The sequence below is a fragment of the Gossypium raimondii genome, chromosome 11 (genome assembly GCF_025698545.1).
Source record: "Gossypium raimondii isolate GPD5lz chromosome 11, ASM2569854v1, whole genome shotgun sequence".
Taxonomy (NCBI): Eukaryota; Viridiplantae; Streptophyta; class Magnoliopsida; order Malvales; family Malvaceae; genus Gossypium; species Gossypium raimondii.
The window spans coordinates 12,969,365-12,992,930 of NC_068575.1; the positions used below are offsets into that span (position 1 = coordinate 12,969,365).

General features: G+C 32.6%; 1 non-coding gene and 1 pseudogene across 1 annotated transcript; both read left to right on the forward strand.

Moving 5' to 3' along the window:
* The first annotated feature begins 610 nt into the window (after positions 1-610).
* On the forward strand, positions 611-717 carry LOC128035020 (small nucleolar RNA R71). The gene has a single exon (XR_008191424.1). It is a non-coding gene; the product is annotated as a small nucleolar RNA R71 (small nucleolar RNA).
* Positions 718-10,489: 9,772 nt separating this feature from the next.
* LOC105801227 (protein PIR-like) overlaps positions 10,490-23,566 on the forward strand; it is a 100,622-nt pseudogene continuing 87,545 nt past the window's right edge.

Consider the following 23,566-nt stretch of genomic DNA (forward strand, 5'->3'; position numbering starts at 1 on the left):
AGACAATATTCTTGTTGAAGTGGTGCACTTAGACTGCACCTGCTTGACATTCATTCTCGTTGACTGCATTTCTCCCTCAATTCTATCCAGATGTTGACCACATATAGTATGACCACTTGGGTTGACCCTATCCTAGGGTTTTTACAATTAAGGAGGTTAATAGTTAGTATTTTTAGCTTTATTTAAACTGTTATCTCATGCTTAATTTCCTCCCTATCTCAAGTTTGGGTGATCTCTCCAACTAAGATTATATATATTTGAATAATGGTTTCCACCCTTATTCTCGATGTAATTCACATCCTCGGTAGGATTATTAATATTATGGAAGAGTGGTTTGTCTCCTCCATGCATAGACGATGTAGAAGCAACTTTGATATGGTTGAGTCTATCCAATATGTGCTTATACTTATCATCCTCTTAGATAGCTTTGACCGTAGTGGTTTTTTGGCCATATGTGAATCGTTTAACCGGCCATAAACAGGAGTTTAATTTAATATTTTAATAATTTTGTATGCATCTTCGTACGTTCTATTCATAAGGGCTCCTGCTGCTGCTCCGTCTAATCGCATCCTACCCCTTATAAAATACCTGTAATAGCATCCACTCAGGAAATCCATAGTGTGAGCATTTTTGAATCAACAATTTGAAATGTTCCCATGCCTCATAGAAACTTTCTCCCTCCATCTATCTGAAGACAACAATCTCTCTTCTTAGTGCATCCCGTGTCGTGATAAATTTTGGTGCCTATGAGTCTAACCAAGAAAAGGCATTATCAATCAGAGAGAAGGGGAACAATCAAAGATGAATAGTGTCATCAGTGACCCCCTTATACTTAAAAGTATCACAGAGTTGGAAAAACCATTTTAAATGTTGGTTAGGGTCCTCTGTCTTCGTTCCTCTAAACTACAGATTATTCTAGATCATCTGAATCATTGCTGATTTGATCTCACAATTATTAGCTATAATTGTCGGCCTTGTAACACTTTCTTGAACCATGTCCAGACTAGGTAAGGTATAACCCCTTAGGGTTTTTTCGTTTCAAGACATCTGTATGTTTGCAGGTTCCTGTGGTACTGGTGGGTTTTGTAACAGTCCATTTTTAGTGGTGTAGGAAATAGTGGTTTTGAGACCACAAATCCGACGAGTAAGTTCGTATAATTGGTATTAAAATTATACAAGTTAATAGTAATTTTTATATAGGATTTTTATTTTATAATTTTAAATAATTGACTTAAAATTTAGTGTAAGTAAGTGGATTCAAAAGTCAAGTGGTTATTGAAAATGTGGTATTCGGACCTTGTTTTTGAAATATATAGCCGTAAGTATTTTTATTAAATATTCTTGACGTATTATATGTGAATTGAAGTTGCGTCCGGTGATGTTGATTATTTATTACATAATTAAGGAAAAAGAATTAAATTGTAAAAGAGGTAAAAGTTAATATCTGTAGATTTAAAATAGAAAATGTTAATTGCTATAGATTAAATCCACTAACGTTTGGGCTATTTGCTCATTTAGTCCTAATTAGTTTAGGATTAAATTGTAAATAAGCTTGATTAGTTAAAATTTAAAATAATTGAAGGACGAATGGTGTAATCGGACCCTCCATAAATGACCTAATAATAGAAATGATATGAAATTCTCTAGATTTTGGTAAATTGCAATTAATTCCTAATTAATTGAGGATTTACTAATTAATTCATTTTCTTGCATGATCAAAAATGGTGGTTTCGGGCCACAATTTTGATGTGTCAAACCGTAAATATTAATTATTTAATATTTATAGGGTTATTAATGTCATGTTAAAATTTAGATATAAAATTTTATTGTTTAGATTGTTAATTAAGTGAAAATGATTGAATCGCAAAAACTGTAAAAGTGGAGTTCTATAGATTAAAGGCATCAAATGATTATGGGAATGTAAGGCAAGGCCTTTAAATGTAAATATACCATTTCAAGGGATAGTGGACGGTTTTGGTTTCCTTTTTGCTAAAATTTTAAGTGAAATTAAAGGGTAAAATTATAATTATGTTAATAAGTTAAATTTCATCAAAATAAGATGACATTTAATCATCTTCTTCACTTTATTCTCTCCATTTTTAGCCGAAACCCTAGTGTACAAGGAGAAAACCATTCGGCCAGGCTTGTCTCCATAATAGGTAAGTGAAATCACACCCGTTTTTAGTAATTTTTATGTTTTCGAGCTCGTATTAGCTTAATCGAGCTAACCTGAGGACCAACTTGTGAAACTTTTAAATGTTTTGGATTATGCCATTGTTGAGTTTGAGTTATTCTTGAAAATTTATGTAAGAATATTGATTTTGGTTGTTAGATAGGACTATTTTTAAATTAATTTTTAATGATTTTAAGGTTTAAGGACTAATTTGTTTAGGTGATAAAGTTGCAAGAACTTGAAGATAAATAATTACAAATATGGGTTGTATTGAGGTTATTGAATATTCGCCCATGGATGTTTTCAAATAAAAATGGTTAATTTGCATGATTAGGGCTTAGGGACTAAATTGAATAAATATAGAATATTGGGGCCATTTTTGTAAAAATGCCAAATAGAACTTAATTGCATAAAATGAGTTAATTTTACTGTTGGAATTAGTTAATTGAGTGGAAATATTATTTTAGATCATGAACGAGTGGAAAACTGAGGGAAAGAGAAATTACTGAATAGTCCCTGTACCTTTGGCATTGCTGCAATTTAGTTAGGTAAGTTCGTACGGTTTAATTTTAGTACATTTTTAAATATATTATAGGAACTTAATTGTATAATATTGGATTACATTGATGTGTGTAATTGGAAATGGAAATAAGGAATTAAAATGACATTGATCATTAATTGAGATACTATGAGTCGTTACTACAAATTAATATTTTAAGTTCATACATTTAATTATGATTCCAATAATCCTTATACTCTTTGTTAATATAATTTTATTGAATGTTATATTATATATCGAATGAGATAAGCAAGCATTATCCATTGATATACAGATTGGTGCTTAGAAGATCCATACCTACTGAATATACTGAAACACATGCATTTTCGATCCATACTTATTGAATCTACTAAAACGTATGTGCTTTTGAGCCAAATCTATTGAATCTACTGAAACATATGTGCTTTCGAGTCATACCTACTGAATTTACTAAAAAGAGTGCTCTATCGATTAAAAGAAATCTACTGGTATATTGAATAAAGCTCAAACGAGCATTATCCACTGAATATACTAAAATACTGTCTGATTGTTAATTTATGATAAAGGTTGCGTGTTATGCAATTTCAACATTTAATTTTAACTTAATACTATTTTTAGTTGGAAAGGTTTATCAATATATACAAATGAACTTACTAAGCTTTATTCAAGCTCACCTGTATTTGTTTCATTTTCTAGATTTACGTTTTAAAGGTTTAGAAGATCGAATCAACGCAAGAAATCACACTATCCAGGAGGTCTTTGGTAGACTTTGTTTTGTTGGTATATATGGCATGTACTAGGACTCTTTTGTATGTGTGATATTGAATCCTAGTTGTGAAAGTGGTATCTTTAAACTTATGTTGCTAGGTTGAATAACTAAGAATTTATGCTTGTTTGCTTAAGTTGAAATGAATGATTTAAGTGAAATCAATGACACTATATTGACTTCTGGTAAATGATGAAATGGAAGTAAACTTCACTATGTATGTGTGCTTTGTATATGTTAGTATGGGAGTGTTTGTTCACGAAGTATTAAGGTATCAATGTTGACACACTGGTTAGCCATTTGAATTGATTCTATTATATGTTTTGAATGCCATTAGGGGTGTCTAATGGCCTATAAAATTGTATGCTAGAAATTTTTTATGTACCTAAGCAAATGGATGAAACTTGTGCATGGAATGAGTCATTTTTGGGCTCACATAGGCTGTCACACGGCCGTGTAAAGTACACAGGAAACCCACACGAGCGTGTGCCCATAGCATGTTATTAAACAGTATATGTACAAATCTCACACGGAGCAAACACACGGCCTGCGACACGATCGTGTAATCCAAATCTGAGATGGACACAATTCATGCACATGGGCATGTAAGGTCACACACAAGCATGTAGGTTAAACACACGACCATGTGTGGAGCCACATGGCCTGGGCACATGGCTATGTGACCCCTAACTTGAAAGTCTTTGAATTTTTCTTGAATGTTCTGATTTGTTCCAATTTGGTCCCTGAATGGTCATAACTTATTTTCGAGCTTTGAAAGCTCAATTTAAGACCAAAAACCGGATGATCTCTTTTGTATCAAATATTACTTGTAATTATGGAATTGAATTGATTATAGAATGTAAATATTATTAACTATTCCTACTTGACTGGTTACCTTGGGTATCCTATTCGGGCAACGGAAACAGGATATGGATGTTACATTTAGTGGTATCAAAGCTACGGTTTAGTCGATTCTTGGACTGAATGTAATGTGTTTAAAGATTATAAGCTTGTGATAGTGTGATATTGGTTGGTCCGATCTAAGCCATGTTTCATTGTAGATTTTAATGATGTCATTTGATTTTAAACGTGATGAAATTAGTGAAGTTAACAGCAACATTCTAATTGCTGATTATGGTTCAAGTCATAGTATACTAGTTCTACAACTGTCTAAAAATGAGGGTAAGAATATTTTCTTCTAGATTTAGTAAATTTTAATAGAATCCGATCATATTAACCTTGATGAGGAAAAAGGTAAAGGTAATATACTGACTTTTAAAGAAGAAGTAAGTTCATAGTGATTGTTACTCAGTGTAATTCACTTGTAATTTATTGTTGTTTTCTAGTTAATTGATTGATATATATATGTGAAATTGTTTTAGTTATTTATATAAAAATGAGAGTTGCAAGCATTTACGTATATATATATATGAAAATGAGGAGAGATTATTAGTAGTGTTTCTTGAAATTGTATTAAATTTATATGTGAATGAAATGAATTTTAGTATGTATACAGAAATGAAGAAGTCCCCCTAAATGCACATCTATTCGCCTATTTGCACTTCGGTGCCTCTAAATATATGCGGGTATGTCTAGGCAACCAAAGGGGTTTCTTTTCCTAGTTAAAATTTAATTACTAGAAAGGTAGTTTAGGTTTACCTAGTACTGTAAGTAGGGGAGAGGCGCCATCACACAATCTTTGATACTTCTAATTTAGTTTCTTTTTTTCTTTAATTTTTAGTTTACTTTTTATTATGTTCGCTTAATCTGGAAAATCCTATTCCGAAGTTGGTCGATCGTAAGCGGAGGATGTTTTGAAATTGCTCTATTTCATTGATTAATTTATCAGCATTCTCGTCCCTTTATTCTTCTATTTATATTGCATTCGATAATTTTATTACTTTAATGTTTGTATAAATATTAAAATCCATTTTGTGTTTCATACTTTGTAACACCCCTATCCCGTATCCGTCATTGGATTAGGTTACGAAGTATTACCGATTAAACATAACTTAAACTCATTCATTTCCAAACATTTCAATAACCATAGCATAACCTAATAATATACATGCATATCATCCCTTACTCGAGCCCTCGAGGCCTTAGAAACACTTTAGAAACGAATCAAGACCGAAATGTGAACATGAGCACGTAGGTGCTATTCAGGGGCACCGAAGTACAAACAGGGGCACCAAAGTACAAATAAAGGCACATATGTCCAATTTAGGGGTACGAAGTATAAATATGGGCACGTATGTGCAATTCAGGAAACAATTAGGTATAAAAAATTAATCACATAACTATATTGTGAACATACAAGTAGAAATTCAACTATATTTAGAAATGCTATGAACTTACCTTAACAACTAGGCTGAAGAAAATACGATCAAGCTAATCTGTGACTTTCGTCTTCCCTCGGTTTAGGTCTGACTAAGATTTATCTTGATATAAACAAAGAATTATATTTAATTAAACGTTTCAATCAACCTCATACATTCAATTTAATCCATAATCCATATTTATACATAATTATAATTTTGCCCCTACCATTTTAACTTTTCACAATTTAGTCCTTAAGCTAGTAAAAAGATATCTATGCAATCTCGTCCACATATCATAATTGCCAATTTACCTAAGGACTCATATGAACCCATCCAAATCATCAATTCACAATTTCATCATGGTATTTTACTATTTTTACAAAAATATCCCTAAATGATAATTTCATCAAAAATCACTTTAAAAAAGTTGTTTATTTAACAACAAAGACTCATATTCTTTCATCAAACTTCAAGAACTATACAATGTCATTCACAGAAAAAACCGATTCTTTAACAGTTGATAAGTTATAAAAGTAACATATTTTAATCTCATTCTTAATGCGTTTTTAGATGATTAATTATGCAAATTTGTGAATTTAGGAGTGAAAAACGAGCCAAAATCAAACAAATAGAGTTGTCATCAGGATCCACACAGCCTGGGCATTTCCACAAGGGTTGGTCACACCCCATGTGCCATCCCGTGTCAATTTTGCACCCTACTTCCTAAATACGTGGGAAAACCCAACTTTTAGGCTTTCTGAGCCTTCTAAAGTCTACAAATACCCATTAGAAGATGACATAAGGGGGCAATTAGAGAAGATCAAAGAAAACACTCGAAGAACGCCATAAGAACCAACTCAGAAGTGGATTTCCATCAAGATTGAAGATCTCCCTTTAATTTCTTTCGAGGTTTTATTGACTTTCTTTATGTCTTGTGGTTATTCTAAGTTTGAGATGATTTCTATTCAGGATTATGAACTAAATTCCCTAGATACGTAGGGTTGATGAAATATATGTTGAATCCTTTTATTTAATTTTTGTTTTTACCCGATAAATACTTGATTCTTATTCTCAATTATGTATGATTATTTCTTGTTTTAATATTTTTGGGATATTAATTCATGTTTAATGTGCTTATTTCAGCGGAGGAAAAGTCCTTATTTAAGAGTATATCTTGCATAATTTAGTGGAGTTGCATGCAATCCTATAAATAGAACAACATAAAACTATCAGATTAGAGTCAAATCTAATAAGGGAATCCATAGATCAAGTTAATGTGACGATAAAGGGGTTTTAATTAGAAAGAGATTTTAATTAATCAACCTAGAGTCTTGTTCTTACTCTTGAAAGAGATATGACAATAATTTAGGGATCTTTGTAATGCCCCAAAATTCTAGTATTTAATTTTCATATGTTTTGACACATATTTCCTGTTTGCTTTAATTGCTAAGTGATTTGGGTGTGTATGGGAGTGTTTGAGGAGCTTGGGTTCAAGTCTTGGCTTTTGCAGAATTTTTAATTTTTTGCTTTTAAGTGAATTTGGACATAGGCAGGTAGGCCTTATAAATTTTATAGTTAGTTTTATGTTAAAAAAGAGCTTGTGGTCTAGTGGCAAGGTGGTGTGTGGAGTTTCCTTAAGGTCTGAGGTTCAAGACCTATGTTGTGCAATGGGGTATTTATTTTGCTGCTTGAGCCGTGTAAGTGGTAGAGTTGGAGTGAAATACTATCGAAGGAAATTTGAACTGGTCATGGAGGGATTTGGGGATGATTTGATGGAGAAAATTAAGGAGGTATAAGGGGAGAGATTTTAGGAGAAAATTAAGGAGTTTGAGAGTGAGAGGGAAGTGTGTGCCGTTTTGAGGGGTTGAAGTCTTTGGAATTCGGCTAGGGGGAAAAGTTGGCATTTTCAGTTTCTGGAAGTACTTTTTGGGGTAGCTTGTAGCCGAATTTGGACTTCTCCAACACTTCCAACTTTTCCTAAATCACTTAACCACTGAAGCATACGTTTAGTTATGTCATTTTCTTGCACGTATAAATTTTTATGTGATCCCACGCTTAAGCCCTATTTCCATCTAGGCCCAAATTTGGGGAGTTACACACACGACCGTGTTCCCATCTTGTGTCTGTGCTCGTGTAACTCTCTGACATGGGTCACACGGCCAAGCCACACGCCCATGTATCAGGTCGTGTAACTCTTAGAATGGCCTCACACGCCCGTGTGCTAGGCCGTGTAATTGCTCGACCTGCAACCCTTTGAAACCTACAGGGGACACTCGACCGTGTTTCATAGCCGAGATAGAAGTCTGTGTCTTAGGTCGTGTGGACAAGAAATAGGCCATTTTCAAGCCATTTCCCTCACCCAAAACATGATCTCATATAGAAGCCATTTACACCTATATTCAAGCATTCAAAATGTACAAATTGTCATTTTTATTAACTCCCTTTTTTTTTGAAATTTGATTTGGTTAGTTTCCTAACTATGTTTCATTATTTGAATTGTTGAATTTAATTTTGTTCTCCAAAAGATAATACAAAAAGAACGAAAACAAAAAAAAAACATAAAAAAAATTGATTCATATTATGTTGATAAGCTCAGTGTCATTCTTTATTTATTGTTGATGTAAATTCTTTTAATTCAATAATTGATTTTTTCTTTTTAGTTTGGTCACTTATCAACTCGATCTCAATTCTAACCAACTTGTCTATCCTTTTCGATACCCTTAACCTAAACTCCATTACAACCTTATAAAAAACTCTTGATTGGTGTTTCATCACATTTTATAATGGTGGAGATTTGATTTTCAAGCAACCATATGGTAATAACATTTCCCGTTCGACTGTTGAGTGCATATTACTTCAACCATAAACACTTTAGGTGCTTTGAGTGATCTTTTATGAGGTTGTTAATTCTTGTTATGTTTGAATTTTAGGTAATTATTGAGATAAGGGAAGTGCCTATGTTTTTATGCTTTAAAAATCACTGCTTGGATTGTTTGTGTTCTTTAATGTCATTTTGGTTGAATTTCCACTGCATGATTATCTTTGGGTTGTCCTAAAACATTATTGGTGAAAACAATAAATTGAGGAAAGTTAACTTGATTGTGGGTTGAGGATTTTGTTTGAGGACAAGGAAACACTTAAGTGTGGAAATATTTGATAATTGTTAAAAGTAACATGTCTTAATCCTATTCTTAATGCGATTTTGGATGATAATAGTGAATTTTATGCTTCTAATCCTTTAAATTCATGTTTTTATACTTAGAAGAGCATTTGGGAGAAAAAAATAGTGAAAATGGAAAATCAAAGCGACCTACATGAGCCACACGAGCTGACCCCTTCCACATGTCCTAGCCATACTGCAATGTGGTAGATCATGTCGATTTCATGATTTGCACTATAAACCTATGTCAAATTGTATTTTTTAGGTTTTTTGAGCATTCTAAGACCTATATACAACAAAGATAAGAAGATAGGCGTGAGTTCTCATAGAATACTTAAGAAAACAACTCAAGAAACACCATTGAAGGCGATGCTGAAATAGGCTTCCATCAAGATTGACGATTCAGATTTCATTTCTTTGGAAGCCATCATGAGGTTATTTGTTTCTTGTGGTTATATTATGTTTTGGATGTTTTTATTTACAAGCATGAATTAATTTTCTAAATACCTAAGGGTGATGAACCCTATGATGAGTTCTATCTTTTGATTTTTTTTACGCAATAAATACTTAGATCTTATTCTCAATCGTGTCTACTTAATTGTTGGTTTAATATTTCTAGATTATTATCCATGTTTGATGTGCTTAAATTAGAGGAGGAATAGACCCTATTTAAGAGTAGATCTAGCATAATTGAGTGGAGTTGCATGTAATCCTAGAAATAGGGAGGCATGAATCTACCAAATTATAGTCAAAAGTAATGAGAGGATTCATAGATCAAGTTAATGCGATAATAGGGGTTTTAATTAGAAATAAATTTCAATTAATGAAGCTAGAGTCAGTTGCTCTTACTTTCAAATGAGATATTAGCATAATTTAGGGATTTCTACCGATTAAGATACTGTGTGAAGAAATTGTGTAATTTACGTTGATAGTGATAGATGAAGTCTAGATGGATTCTTTCCTGGTTATTGTTTCGCTTCTTGGTTGTTTACTCGATTATTTTCCTAATTTGTTCTTTATTATGTTCTTTAGTTAATTTAATAGTTAATTTTAGTTTTAACCAATCACTCCAATTATTCGGTTAAATAATATAAAGATAGTAATTACTAGTACTTTTAGTCCTCGTGAGAACAATATCTTTGTTCACTGTAGCTATACTATTAATTCATAGGTGCACTTGTCTTAGTCAAATTTATAATTAGTTTTACGACGCATCAAGTAAATGACTTCTCACCTATTCTCAATGAACATAGATGTCTACATGTTGCAATATGACCATTCATGCAACATGCACACTTGGTGAATTCTTTGAGAGTGGCGAGCTCACAGCACAATATGGACACATATGGAAATTTCTCGTTTCTTCTTTGCAATTATATGCACATTTGGTGAATATATAAAGCCTTAGTAGACAATTTTATTGTTAAATTTCTCATTTCTACTTTGCAATTATTTCTTTCTTGGTTTTGAAATTCCAACAACTAGTATTAGAGCTATCTTCTTAAGGATTGTTGTTCCTTCTATGTTATACATGGCTTCCGTGAATTTCTCACCACCTTCATCATTTGTTTTCAATAGTGAAAACTATCATATAAGGTTTGTGAAGATGAAGACTTACATACAAGCTTATAACTTGTGGAAGGTTGTGAATATTGATGTTGAGCTCGCACCATTAAGGGACAATGCTACTATTGCTCAAATTAAACACTATAGTGACGAGCTAGCTAAAGTATATAAGGTGATGTCCTATATACAGAATGGTGTCTCAGATGTCATATTCACACGTATTATGGCCTGTGATACTCTAAAATAAGCTTGGGATAAGCTAAAGAAGAGTTTCAAGGTTTTGATAAGACTAGACAGTAAAAACTCATTGATCTCAGAAGAATTTTTGAAAATTTAAAGATGAAGGAGGCTAAAATAGTGAAGCAGTACGTAGACAAGATTATGGAAGTATTTAATAACATCATGTTACTTGGGGAAGAGCTCACAAATAGCAAGGTCTTTGAGAAGGTCATAAAAACACTTCTTGAGAGGTATGAATCTAGGATTTCCTCACTTGATAACTCAAAAGACCTATCGGCAATCTCTCTATCAGAATTGATAAATGTCTTGTATGTTCAAGAGCAAAGAAAAGCATCAAGGTGAGAGGAGCATGTGGAAGAAGCATTCCAAACCCTATGTATTGATGGTGTGAACCCTCAAAGATATATGATAGAGAAGAATGAGAGGGCGAAACAAAATGGTGAAAAGAAGAAATATTCACCATGTTCGCACTGTAAGAAAAATACTCACCTTAAGAAATATTGCTAGTTCAAACCAAATATAAAATGTAGATCATGCAAGTAGTTGGGACACATGGAGAAGGTATGTAAGAACAAAGGGAGAACCCCTCAAAAGAATGTGCAGACTCAAGCAGCTAAGGGAGACCACATTTAGGAGGAGCAGGTGTTTGCCGCAATATGTTTTTCATCAAAAAATAGTCACGAAAGGTTGGTTGATCGATAGTGGATGCACCAATCATATAACCTCAGACGAAAGCAGTTTCAGGAAGATTGACAGGAGTTTTGATTTTAAGGTAAGGATTGGTAACGACAAACTCTTAGAAGCTAAGGGCAAGGGTGAAGTGGTGATCAGTTCGCCATCATGTACTAAAGTAATTTCAGATGTTCTTTTAGTATCTCTAATAGATTAGAATCTTCTTAGTATTGGTGAACTGCTTGAGAAAAAATAAAATGTAATTTTTAAGAATTAAGCCTACATTATATTTGATTCATTGGGAGAGGAAGTTGTAACAATCTCGATTAAAAATATAAGTTTTATGTTAGACTGAAACTTGGCGAACTCAAAGGCCTACACTAGTTCTGTTGATGATGCGAACCTTTGAATAAAATAGTAATAGACATGGTAAGGTGTTAGTTGTTCGAAAGCAGGTTACAAAGAGAGTTTTGGGCTAAGGTAGTGAACACATCAGTCTATTTGCTAAACAGACTACCAACCAAGGCTGTAGAAGAAAATACACCATTCAAAGCTTGGTTTGGAAATAAACACTATATTTCTCACTTACAAGTTTTTGGCTGTGTTTGGTTCTCATATGCCATAGGTGAAACGAAGTAAGTTAAAGAGGAGGTCACAACCAGGTATTTTCTTTGGGTATATCAACAATATGAAGGGTTATAGAATTTATGATCCTTCCTCCAAAAAAGCTTTGTCAGGTAGGGATGTGGCACGACGAAAATGTGCAAGTGTACACAATCGCAACAAGTAAAGTGACAAGTAAATGTCGAGTTATCGTACCCACATGGACTGTAAAAAAGAATATTTATGAAATTAATGTTAAAACACTTTGGTGATGGAAAATATTTTGGTTTAAAGATGATTAAAAACTAAGGGTTAAAAACTAAGTAAAAAAATTTTAAAAATAAAAAGGTTCTAATGCACGATTTCAAATAAGGTTTAATCATGATGATATAATTGTGTTGGATTAATTACATTCCTTTAACTTAGAATTATTAAACTTATGTTTATCTTGCTACTGAACAAATTCACGGCAACTCGGTAATTTGCTAACTCATCGCTCATACATACTTATTAAATTAATCAATCTCTTAAACATTTTTCAATGTCAATCCAAGCAATTAATGAATCTTCACAAGCATATAAAAGATCAAGTGAGGTAACAGAGTATTTCTACCTTCAAACAATTTAATCACAATAATCTTGCAAGTTATGCAAGGCATATGTATCGCCAAATACAATGCTAAATTAACTTCAGCTACCTTAGAAGAATAACATGCACTGATTAAGTATTGTGTTGATTAATTACAATTTCAATAAAATTTAATAATTAATTCATTATTTATCTAACAATTAATATTGCAAGGATAACTTAGGCATGATTTTACTTAATCAAGCATCTTATCGACGCCTATAACAACACAAACACAATTTCAATAATTCAAGCAGGAAAAATATAATCGACCCAACATGGATTAAATTCAAGCTAGATTGATTAAAATAACCATTTCAATAGAAAAAATATTCATAAACATGTTTTTCAAAACAACAACGAAATTTAAAGAGATAGGGAACAAGAAGCAAATTAGATATTTCTCTGTGGCTTGATTGATTTCTCCATTCTTCGTTCTCCGTTGTCCTCGGCTATCAAGGTGGCTTATGAACACTTTAATTGCTTCTCAATAATGGCTGATGAGGACCTCTTTCCCAAGAGAAGAAATCGGCACTTGAACAAAAGGGAAAATGGGAATGAAAAATTGAGAGAAAGTGAGAGAGGAGAAGAGAGAATGAGAGTGTGAGGGAGAAGTTGAATGATCAGCAGAGGGTGGCTTTTATAGCTGATTTTGGCTGCTAAAAATATCAAATTCCATCAGCCAAAGAGACCCCCCTTGGCTGGCCATACACATGGCAAAGTTCAGAGATTCAACTTCGCTAAAAATAGCCTAGGGCAAATCCATAAAGCCACATTTTTTGGAGGGGTTTGAATGCAAGGTTGAAAGTTCTTCAAGGGCTTCTTTGCAAGCTTATCTAGTCAGATAAAATGATGATTTGGTTCAGCATATGGACGGTTCTTGGCAGCCCAATTGGTGGCTGGTTCGGTTCACTAGATTCGGTTCACCCAATTCAGTTCAACTGGACCCTTTTTTTCCATAATTAATTAATAATAATTTATTTAGCCCAAATTAAATTAGGACTAAATTAAAATTAATTACATTATGAATTAACACACATTTTTGGACCATCTTAGGCTGAAAATAAATTTTCCTCGATGCTTCAAATTACTTCTTGGTTTTATTCTTCGAGCATTGTCTGCCGAGCCAATTTTCGCCCTTTGTGCGAATCTGTCGAAAATAGTCAAAATTAATCAAAATTAACTATAAAATTAATTAAAATTCATCATGTTCATATTTTTAACATAATTTAATTATTTTATAATATTTAATTATTTTTCGACAAGAATTTAACCTAAATAGCATGATTTTAAGTCAAAAAGGGCATGTAAAAACACCTAAATTTTCATGTTTCCAGGATGTCATGTTCAATGAAAGTAGAAAATGGAATTGGGACGCTATTGAAGTTGAGCAAAGAATATGCGAATTGAGTTTGCAAAATTATGATTATGGCGAGCTAGGGTCGCAATCTGGTGACGAGATAACTGATGTAGACTTCGGTGACACTCCAGTAAGAGGCATGTGATCGATTGGCAAGATCTATCAGCGAGCTAACGTAGCGCTACTTGAACCTATGAGCTTTGGATAAGCTGAAATCATTGAAGGTTGGAAAGAAGTCATGCGATAGGAGTTGAACATGATTCAAAAGAACCAGACCTGAGAGCTCGTTGACAAATCATCACACAAAAAGGTCATTGGCGTCAAATGGGTGTTCAAAACCAAATTAAATGTTGATGGTTCACTCAAAAAGCTAAAGGCGAGGTTGGTTTTGAAAGGTTTCAATCAGCAATATGGAATTGATTGGTCGGAGACCTTTGCGCCAGTAGCAAGGTTGGACACGATCAGACTATTGTTGGCCTTAGCAGCATAGATGGGCTGGAAAATTCATCTGTTGGTTGTCAAATTAGCTTTCTTGAATGACTACTTGTAGGAAGAAATCTATGTAGAGCAACCTCCTAGGTTCACAATTAGAGGAAAAGAAAAGAAAAGAAACTATATAGGCTTAAAAATACTTATATGAACTAAAATAGGGTCTGGGAGCTTGGTATACGAGGATAGATGAGCACTTCGTGAGCTTGGGATTTCAAAAGAGTCTTAGCGAGGCTAACCTAGAGTGAAAAGGATTGGTGAAGTTAGTTGATTGTCTCATTATATGTTGATGACCTACTTGTGATTGGAAGCAGCGAAGTCTTAGTAAATAAGTTTTAAAAGCAATTACAGAACATGTTCGAAATGCCTGACCTTGGAGAAATAAGATACTTCCTTGGGATGGAAATACGACAAGGACATGAAGGAATCATCATAAGTCAACAGAGCTTGGCACTAAAGATTTTAAAAAGGTTCTACATGGAGAAATGTAAACTAATCAGCAAGCCAATTGCACTTGGAGAAAAATTTAGCAGTAGCGAAGATTTTTAGAAAGTTGATAAGAGGAAATATCAAAGCCTTGTGGGCTGTTTGTTGTACTTAACAATAGCACAACCAAATATTGCGTTCACAGTTGGCTTGTTGTCAATATTTATGCACTATTGTGTTACTTCTCATTTCAAAGAGACAAAGAAGATGTTGAGATATGTCAAAGGCACAATCGATTTTGGTGTTTGGTTTGCAATGGTGAAATCATTAAAACTTGTTTGATACACTGACACTGATTGGGATGGATTTGTGGATGATATGCAAAATACCTTCGGATATTTCTTTTCACTTGGATCTAAGGTATTCTCTTAGAGTTCAAAGAAGCAATCAACAGTTGTTCAATCCATAGTTGAAGTAGAGTTTGTAGCTGTAACAACAACATTCAACAAAGCAAATCGGTTGAGAAAACTATTGTCTGACATGAATCTTGTGCAGGATGAAGTAACCCAAATTTTATGTGACAGCCAGTCCACCATAGCAACTGCGAAGAACCCAATCTTCTATGAAAAGACAAAGTATTTCAAGATCAACTATTATTTTTTGAGAAAAGTTGAACAGAGAAAAGAAGTGACTCTGGTTAATTGCAATACTGAAACTTAACTTCGAGACGTTCTAATCAAACCACTTGGAAAGACGAGGTTTGAAAAGTTGAGAAATAAAATCAGTGTTTGCGAGATGACCATTCATGCAACATATACACTTGGCAAACTCTTCGAAAGTGGCGAACTCACAGCACAAGATGCATACATATTGAGGACTGAACTTGGCGAACTCCCCCATATTGGCGAACTTACAAAAAGTGGCGAGCTTATTACTTTGGTGAACTAAGAATACAAATTGGATTTGAAGAGCTTGCATGCAAGTTATGTTTATAGGTCATGTTTTCTTTCTAGAAGATTTAGTATTTATTAGCATAATATATTTGATATCTATTAGTATAAAATCATTGTTATTTCCTTCCATATTTAAGACTTTTTCTTGTTATGAATACCCTGTTACATTGTTCAAATATAGAGTGGAAAATATGTAAAACTTTAGCAAACAATTTTGTTACTAATTTCTCGTTTCTTCTCTGCAATTCTTTCTTTCTTAGTATCGAAATTCCAAAAATACATGTTTCTTCTTATATCAAATTTATTCATCTAAAATAAATAAAAGACTAATTCAAAAATTCTTTGGGATATTTTGCTATTGGTGGACCATTGTTTCGATATATTTGTTACAAAATTATGTGAAGCTATTTTAACATATTACAATAGCTGGTTTGCTAGGTATATTTCTTTCCTGAGATACATATGCATGTGCTAATGAAATTTGAAACTAAAGCCAACTTGACCTTTTCTTACATTCTGTACTGAACTTGATCCTTCATTCTTTTTTGCCTTAAACAATGAAGAAAAGTATTCCATCCAGCCTATGCGTTTTACTTCACTTCTAAAGATGACTAGTGAAGGTAACTATGTAATTACATTTTTTAGCTTAGTAGACACATTACCATAAAAAAATTCATTTGTCTAAGTACAGTGGCTTGTATGGCTTTATCTTGATGTCTCTCAAACTACTCAGTGCCTTCTAGAAATGATGTGTGTTCATTCAAATGCAAACTTATTTCTTAGGCTTTAATTATCTTTCAGATTTCCTCTTGATTAGTTTCTGGAGTATATTGTAGATTGTCAACTTACACTTTTATGGATGAAGTACTATTTTTAATCTTTTAATTGGATGTCTATGTGGTTTGCCATTATATTTGATGTCTTTGACTAGCATCTTATGCATTATTCTTTTGGATTGGATTACTAGTTCTTTTCATCAACATAATGTTGTCATTTTATGTCTTTTAGTTTAGGTTTATGATAGCATTCCCTCACTAGTTCCATTAGTACCATCTAGAGTGATTGGGTTTCTATGCTTTGAACTACTATCAATTAGGGGAACATCCTTGCATACCTATTTTCTTGCACTCTCAGTATTTCTTTCTGGAACTAATTTTTTATGTTCATTGTTGTAAGATATTCATTCTATAATATCTTAAGCATATTGTGTTGGAAAGTATGTAATTTTTGGACACTTTAACGCATATTGTCGATTGGTAAAGCTAGAGAGTTGAATCATAAAATTATGGTTTTATTATTCTACTTAATGAGACCTTTACAATTGTATATCATATGCTCAAAACGGTTGGCTGATGAATGAGAAATTGATGCTCAATGTAAGCTACATGGGAATTATGTTGAGAAAAATGAAAAGCTTAGATCCCACATTAGTTAAATACCAAGTGTGAGATATATATATGAGAACCCACTTGAAAATTTATTGAATGACTAAGCTTGAAACCCTATCTTGCACGCAGGGGGATGCAGGTCCAAACCCGTCGGGGATGGAGGTGCACCCGCCCAACGTGGCTGACGCGAAATTTTCAGTCCGGTCGGCCCCAAAGAGGGCTTGTAGACAGTTTAGCCAAATACATATTTTATTTTTCTCAGCAGATATTATACATAATCTATATTAAAAAGAAAATATCTCAATTTGATTTTATTCCAATCAAATTGATTTTCAATTTGATTTGATTTTATTCAAATTGATTTAAATGCTCATTTATTGAAAATATTTGTATCTTTATTCATGGAGATATCCAAAATTCCTCCATATTGAATGCCTATAAAAGCCTAAAGACTTCTACACACACACACACAAACACAAAAATAACGAATTTTCACTCTAAAAAATTATTTTCTTTCCTCTCCAAATTTTCAAACATTTCGGTGATAGTAGAAGGCAAGGTTTCTTCGTTGATCACTGGAAAGGTACTACTGTTGTGATCAATTTTTTTTTCTCTCCTAGGAGACAGTCGATCAACATTTCTCCAAGTACCATAGGAGTGGACGAATCTATCTTAAGGAAATTGTGAAAGCAGGCCTCAACATCTAGTAAAACTTGATTCCCTTTATTTGATTTTTGATTTTCCAAAATCTTGTTTATTTAATTTTTTTTAAATATGATGTTTTAAATAAATACAAATATTTACTTAATTTGTTTTATTTAAATCTAGTGTTTTACATAAATATAAATATTTGCTTATATTAAGTTGTTTTATTTGTTTATATAATAATTTATATTTATATTTCTTCGCTAACGTGTTTTGTCCAACAATCTTAAAATAGGTTTTATCATTTTATAATTCTCTAATCTGAGTCGAGCGAGACACCAAGGAAAAAATTTATTATGTTTGAGAATAAAATTAAAATTGAATAAAATCTATTTGAGATTTGTTCTCACTGCTTCAATGGATTTTATTCCTTTTTTGTTTCCAAACAAGAAATAATTGAATAATCAGATCGGGATTTATTCCTACCGTTTAACGAGTTTGATTTGATTTTGATTTTGTTTCCAAATGAAGATTTAATTAAATAATTGTGTTATGGGATTTATTCCCACCATTTAATGATTTCATTTTGGTTTTGTTTTCAAACAATATTTAATTAAAGAATTCTATTTCGGGATTTATTCTCACCGTTTAATGATTTTATTTTGATTTTGTTTCCAAACAAGATTTTATTAAATAACTTTGTATCGAGATTTAATCTTGCCATTTAACAGAACTAATTTTGATTTTGTTTCAAAATTTAAATTCTTTCCTTTAACAAAATCAAAGGGTAATATAATTTGAAAATTAAATTTTCTATTTATTGTGGCCTTAAATTGTGAAAGCTTAAATTGTAGCTTTACAATTTGTGACATCAAAGAAAAAAAAGTTATCGACGGGGAATTAAAAAGAAAATATGAGGGTGCATGTCTAGGATTGGTTCTTTGAAAGACTTGGTATTTAAGCATGCTAAGTGAACCAACTCTCTTTCAGGGTTACCTACCTGATGCATTGTTTTATTGTGTTTTCGATTAGACCGTATAAACTGTTGTTTCGGGTTTTATTAAATTCCTATCGTCTAAAAAAAGTTAATAACTTTTCTAATTTTTGTTTCATTTCTGAAATCTTAACAGAAATATGGAAACTCCCACTAATTCAACCAATTCACAATCTGAAGCTTTGGTTTAAATGCAATCTTCGATCCAAAACTCAGTGTTGCCAGTGGTGACTGCTGTAAGCCACAACGACAAACCTGTAAAGTTCTCAGGAAAAAAAATTCAAGACTTGGAAATAGAAAATATTGTTTTATTTGACAATGTTGAACTTGACCAAAATTTTTAAACATGACCCTCCTACTGTTAAAGAGGGGAGGTAGATGATGTTACCGCTTTCCCTGGTGTTGAAGCTTAGGAACATTATGATTTCCTATGCTAAAACTACATCCTGGATGGATTGTTGGATGCACTGTATGAAGTGTATAGTGTTAAGAAAACAACTAAGGAATTATGGACATCATTAGACCATAAATACAAAACCGAATATGCTGGAGCTAAAAATTTTTTAGTTGCTAAATTCTTGAATTTTGTAATGATTGATTCTAAATTAGTTGTGAATCAAGTGTAGGAACTTTAACTAATCATTCATAGAATTCTTGCTGAAGGGATGGTGATAAGTGAATCATTTCAAGTGGTAGCCATTATTGAGAAGCTGTCTTCTGCTTAGAATGACTTCAAGAATTACCTAAAGCACAAAAGAAAGGAAATGTCAGTGGAAGATTTAATTATCTGACTTCAGATTGAAGAAGACAACAGAGGAACCAAAAATAGACTCAACAAAGCAACAAATGACAATGGTGCTTGGGCAAACGTCATAGAAGTCAAAAATGACTTCAAGAAGGGAAAACAATCTCAGAATGGGTCTAAACTGAGGCCAAAAGGTTATGTTTCCAAGAAGCAAAAATTTCAAGGGAAATGCTTCAATTGCAACAAGATGGGGCACAAGTCATCTAATTGTAGTATTCCAAGGATAGTTAGAGCTAACGAGGCCAATGTTGTGGAAGAAATTTCCAATGAAGTGTTTGACATGGACTTAAGTGTATGACATACTTAAGAATCATGTTTCTATAACACTCTTAAGTTTACAATGTTTTAAGATGGTGTTTGAATGCCAAAAGATCATTTTGTCTAAAGGGGGAATGTTTGTGGGAAGGGGATATGTATTAAAATTAATACAATCTCTGTAAAAGCAAAATTATGAATAAGAATGTTGCTTCTTCTTCTGTTTAAATGCTTGAGTCATTTAATTTATGGCATGGTAGGCTCGGACATGTAAACTATGATACTTTACATACAGTAATTATCTTAGAGCACAATCCTTTGTTTCACATTAATTATAGTCATAAATGTGAAACATGTTTTGAGGCAAAATTAACAAGGTCTTCATTTCAAATTGATGAAAGAAGCACAAAACCACTTGACCTAATACATAGCAATGTTTGTGAATTAAAATTAGTTCAAATGAGAAAAGGGAATAAATATTTTATTACCTTCATAAATGATAACACAAAATATTGCTATATATATTTGCTTAAGAGCAAAGACGAAGCTATAGAAAAAATATATTCTCTATAAGCAGGAAATTGAAAACCAACTTAATAAAAAGATTAAGATGGTAAGAAGTGATCATGGTGGTGAATATGTTGAATTATTTAAATATTGTACACAACATGACATTATTCATGAAGTAACACCACCATACTCTCCTCAATCAAATGGAGTAGCCGAATGGGAAAATCGGACTCCAAAGGAAATGATGAACACCTTGCTAGAAAGCTCTAGGTTATCACAGGAAATACCGGGGAAGCTTTTCTATGAACTAATTACCTTTTAAATAAGGTGTCTTGTAAGAAAAGACACAAGATACCATATGAGTTATGGAAAGGTAGAAAACCATCCTACAACCACTTGAAAGTGTAGGGGTGTTTTGCTAATGTAATGGTAAGTCAAGACATATGCATCATCGACACAATATCATTAGAAAACTGATCTCAAATAGAGATATCTCTATTGGTTTTGTAAAATCAAAAGATAACATTGTCGATCCACTAACTAAAGGCTTAAATCGAGATCAGGTTGACAAAACATCGAAAGGAATGAAACTAAATGCCATAAAGATAAAAGGCGCTATGTGAAGGAAAATCCTACCTACTTGACTAGAGATCCCAAGATCTAGGTTCAAAGGGAAAACCTACTTGCATAGACCTATGAGGTCATTATGGGGGTGGAAACATGAAAATATACACACATTTTCATGCCCTTTTTAACTCAAATCCATGTAGTTTTGATAAAGTTCTTGTCAAAAAATAAATAAGAATTATAAATTAATTAAATTGCACTAAAATTATGAAATTTTTGAATTTTAATTAAATTTATATAAAATTTTGATTAATTTTGATTTTTCTTGACTGATTTGCACAAATGGCGAAAAACGGCTCGGTAGATATGCTAAAAGTGCAAAACCGAGAAGCAATTTTGAAGAATCAAGGCGAAATAATTTTTCAGCCCATGACAGTCCAAAATATGTATATTAATTCATAATATAAATAATTTTAATTTTAATCCAATTTAATTTGGTTTAAATGAATTATTGTTAATTAATTATGAAAAGGGGTCCAGTTGAGCTAAACCAAGAAAACTGATCCAACCGAGCACTGGGCAGCCCAAAACCATCCCACATGCTGACCCAATTAGCTTGTTTGGATGATTATTTGGCTTGATGGCCCTTGAATACTCCTTCAATTTGCATTCAAACCCCTCCACTATTCATGCTTTCCAAGATTTGCCCTTACTTAAAAATAGCATGTTTGAAATCTTCAAACATGCCACATGTGTGGCCGGCCATGGGGGGAGTCTTTAGCTGCTGATTTTCTGCTCACTTCAAACACATCTCAAACCCATTCATTTCTTCACTTCTCTCTCACTTTTCTCTCTTCATTCCCTTCCAATCTTCTTCAATTTCTTCGCCTATTCCTTTGCTGATTTCACATCTTGAAATAGAGTAATTCAACCACCATTTGAAGCAACATTCAAGTATTCATGTATGCCTCAGTTCAACAAGGACAAGCGGAAAAGGAGGAGCAAAGCAACTACTCAAGCATCGGAGAAACATCGGATTAGATTCTTATTCATTATCCTTTTAATTTTATTGTTGTTTCTATGAACATATCTATGAATATTTGTGATGTTGATATGTTTAATTTAATTAATATGACTTAAATTTAATTCGTGTTAGGTTGATTGCATTTCATCTACTTGAGTTATTAAAATTATACTGTGTTGTTATAGGCCTCGGTAAGATGTTTGATTAAGTAAAACCATGACTAAGTTATTCTTGCATTACAATTGTAAGGTAACTAATAAATTAATTATTTAAACAGATTAAAATTGTACTTAATTGACATGATACTTAACCATGCATGTTTAATCATCTAAGATAGCTAAGGGTTAAATTAGGAACGGTATCTAACAATACATTAGCCTTGCATAGCTTACAAGATTATTGTGATTAAATTGTTTCAAGGTAGAAATACATTGTTAACTCACATAATCATTTATGTGCTTATGAGATTGAATAAATTGTTTGAATTGGCATAGAGATATGTACAAGAGATTATTTTAATTTCATAGGTATCTATGTGTATTAACACATTTTCTTATTAAAATTTGTTTAATCGGTTGAATTGACATTGAGATATAGTCAAGAGATAAATGGATTTTGGTAGGTAAGTATATTCATAAGTTAGCAAATTCTTGAGTTGCCATGAATTTATTCGTAACAACATAAACATGAGTTTAATAATTCTAAGCTAAAAATGTAATTAATCTAACACAATTATGTCATCTTGATTAATGTCATATTAATTAAAATCATCTTTTGAAATAGCGCACTGGAACTTTTATTTTAGTTTTATTTATTTTACTTAGTTAAAATCTTAGTTTTTAATCACCTCCTCAAATCGAAATATTTTTTCTTCACCAAAGTGTTTTTAATTGCATTCATAAATAATTATTTTCACAGTCCCTGCGGGTACGATAACTCAACATTTACTTGTCACTTTATTACTTGTTGTGATAGTGTACACTTGCACATTTTCGTCATTCCAGGTTTTTGGCGCCGTTGCCGAAGACTGTTTTAAAAAGTCATTATTTGTGAATTTTTTAATTTTGCATTTTGGTTTATGTTTTTTGTTCAATTTTAACTCAATTAATGTTTCTGTGTTTATTTTAGGTGTTTATGAGTATTGACCAAATTATTGGTTCACTCCCCATAGAGCTTGAGATAGAAAGAACTTTTTGACAAAGAAGAAGATAAGCAAGTCATAGAAGGACCGAAGAGATGAACTTCAAAAATCCAAGTCAAGGAAACGGAGCAAACCCTACTCAAAATCCTATCCTTATCGCTGATGATAAGGATAAAGCTCTAAGACAGTATGTCGTGCCAGTGTTTCATGATCTTAATCCTAGTATTAGGCACAACAGTTTGAGCTAAAGCCAATTATGTTCTAGATGCTTCAGACAGTGGGCTGATTTAGTGGAATGCCTACCAAAGATCCTCACCTGCACTTAAGATTGTTCATGGAAGT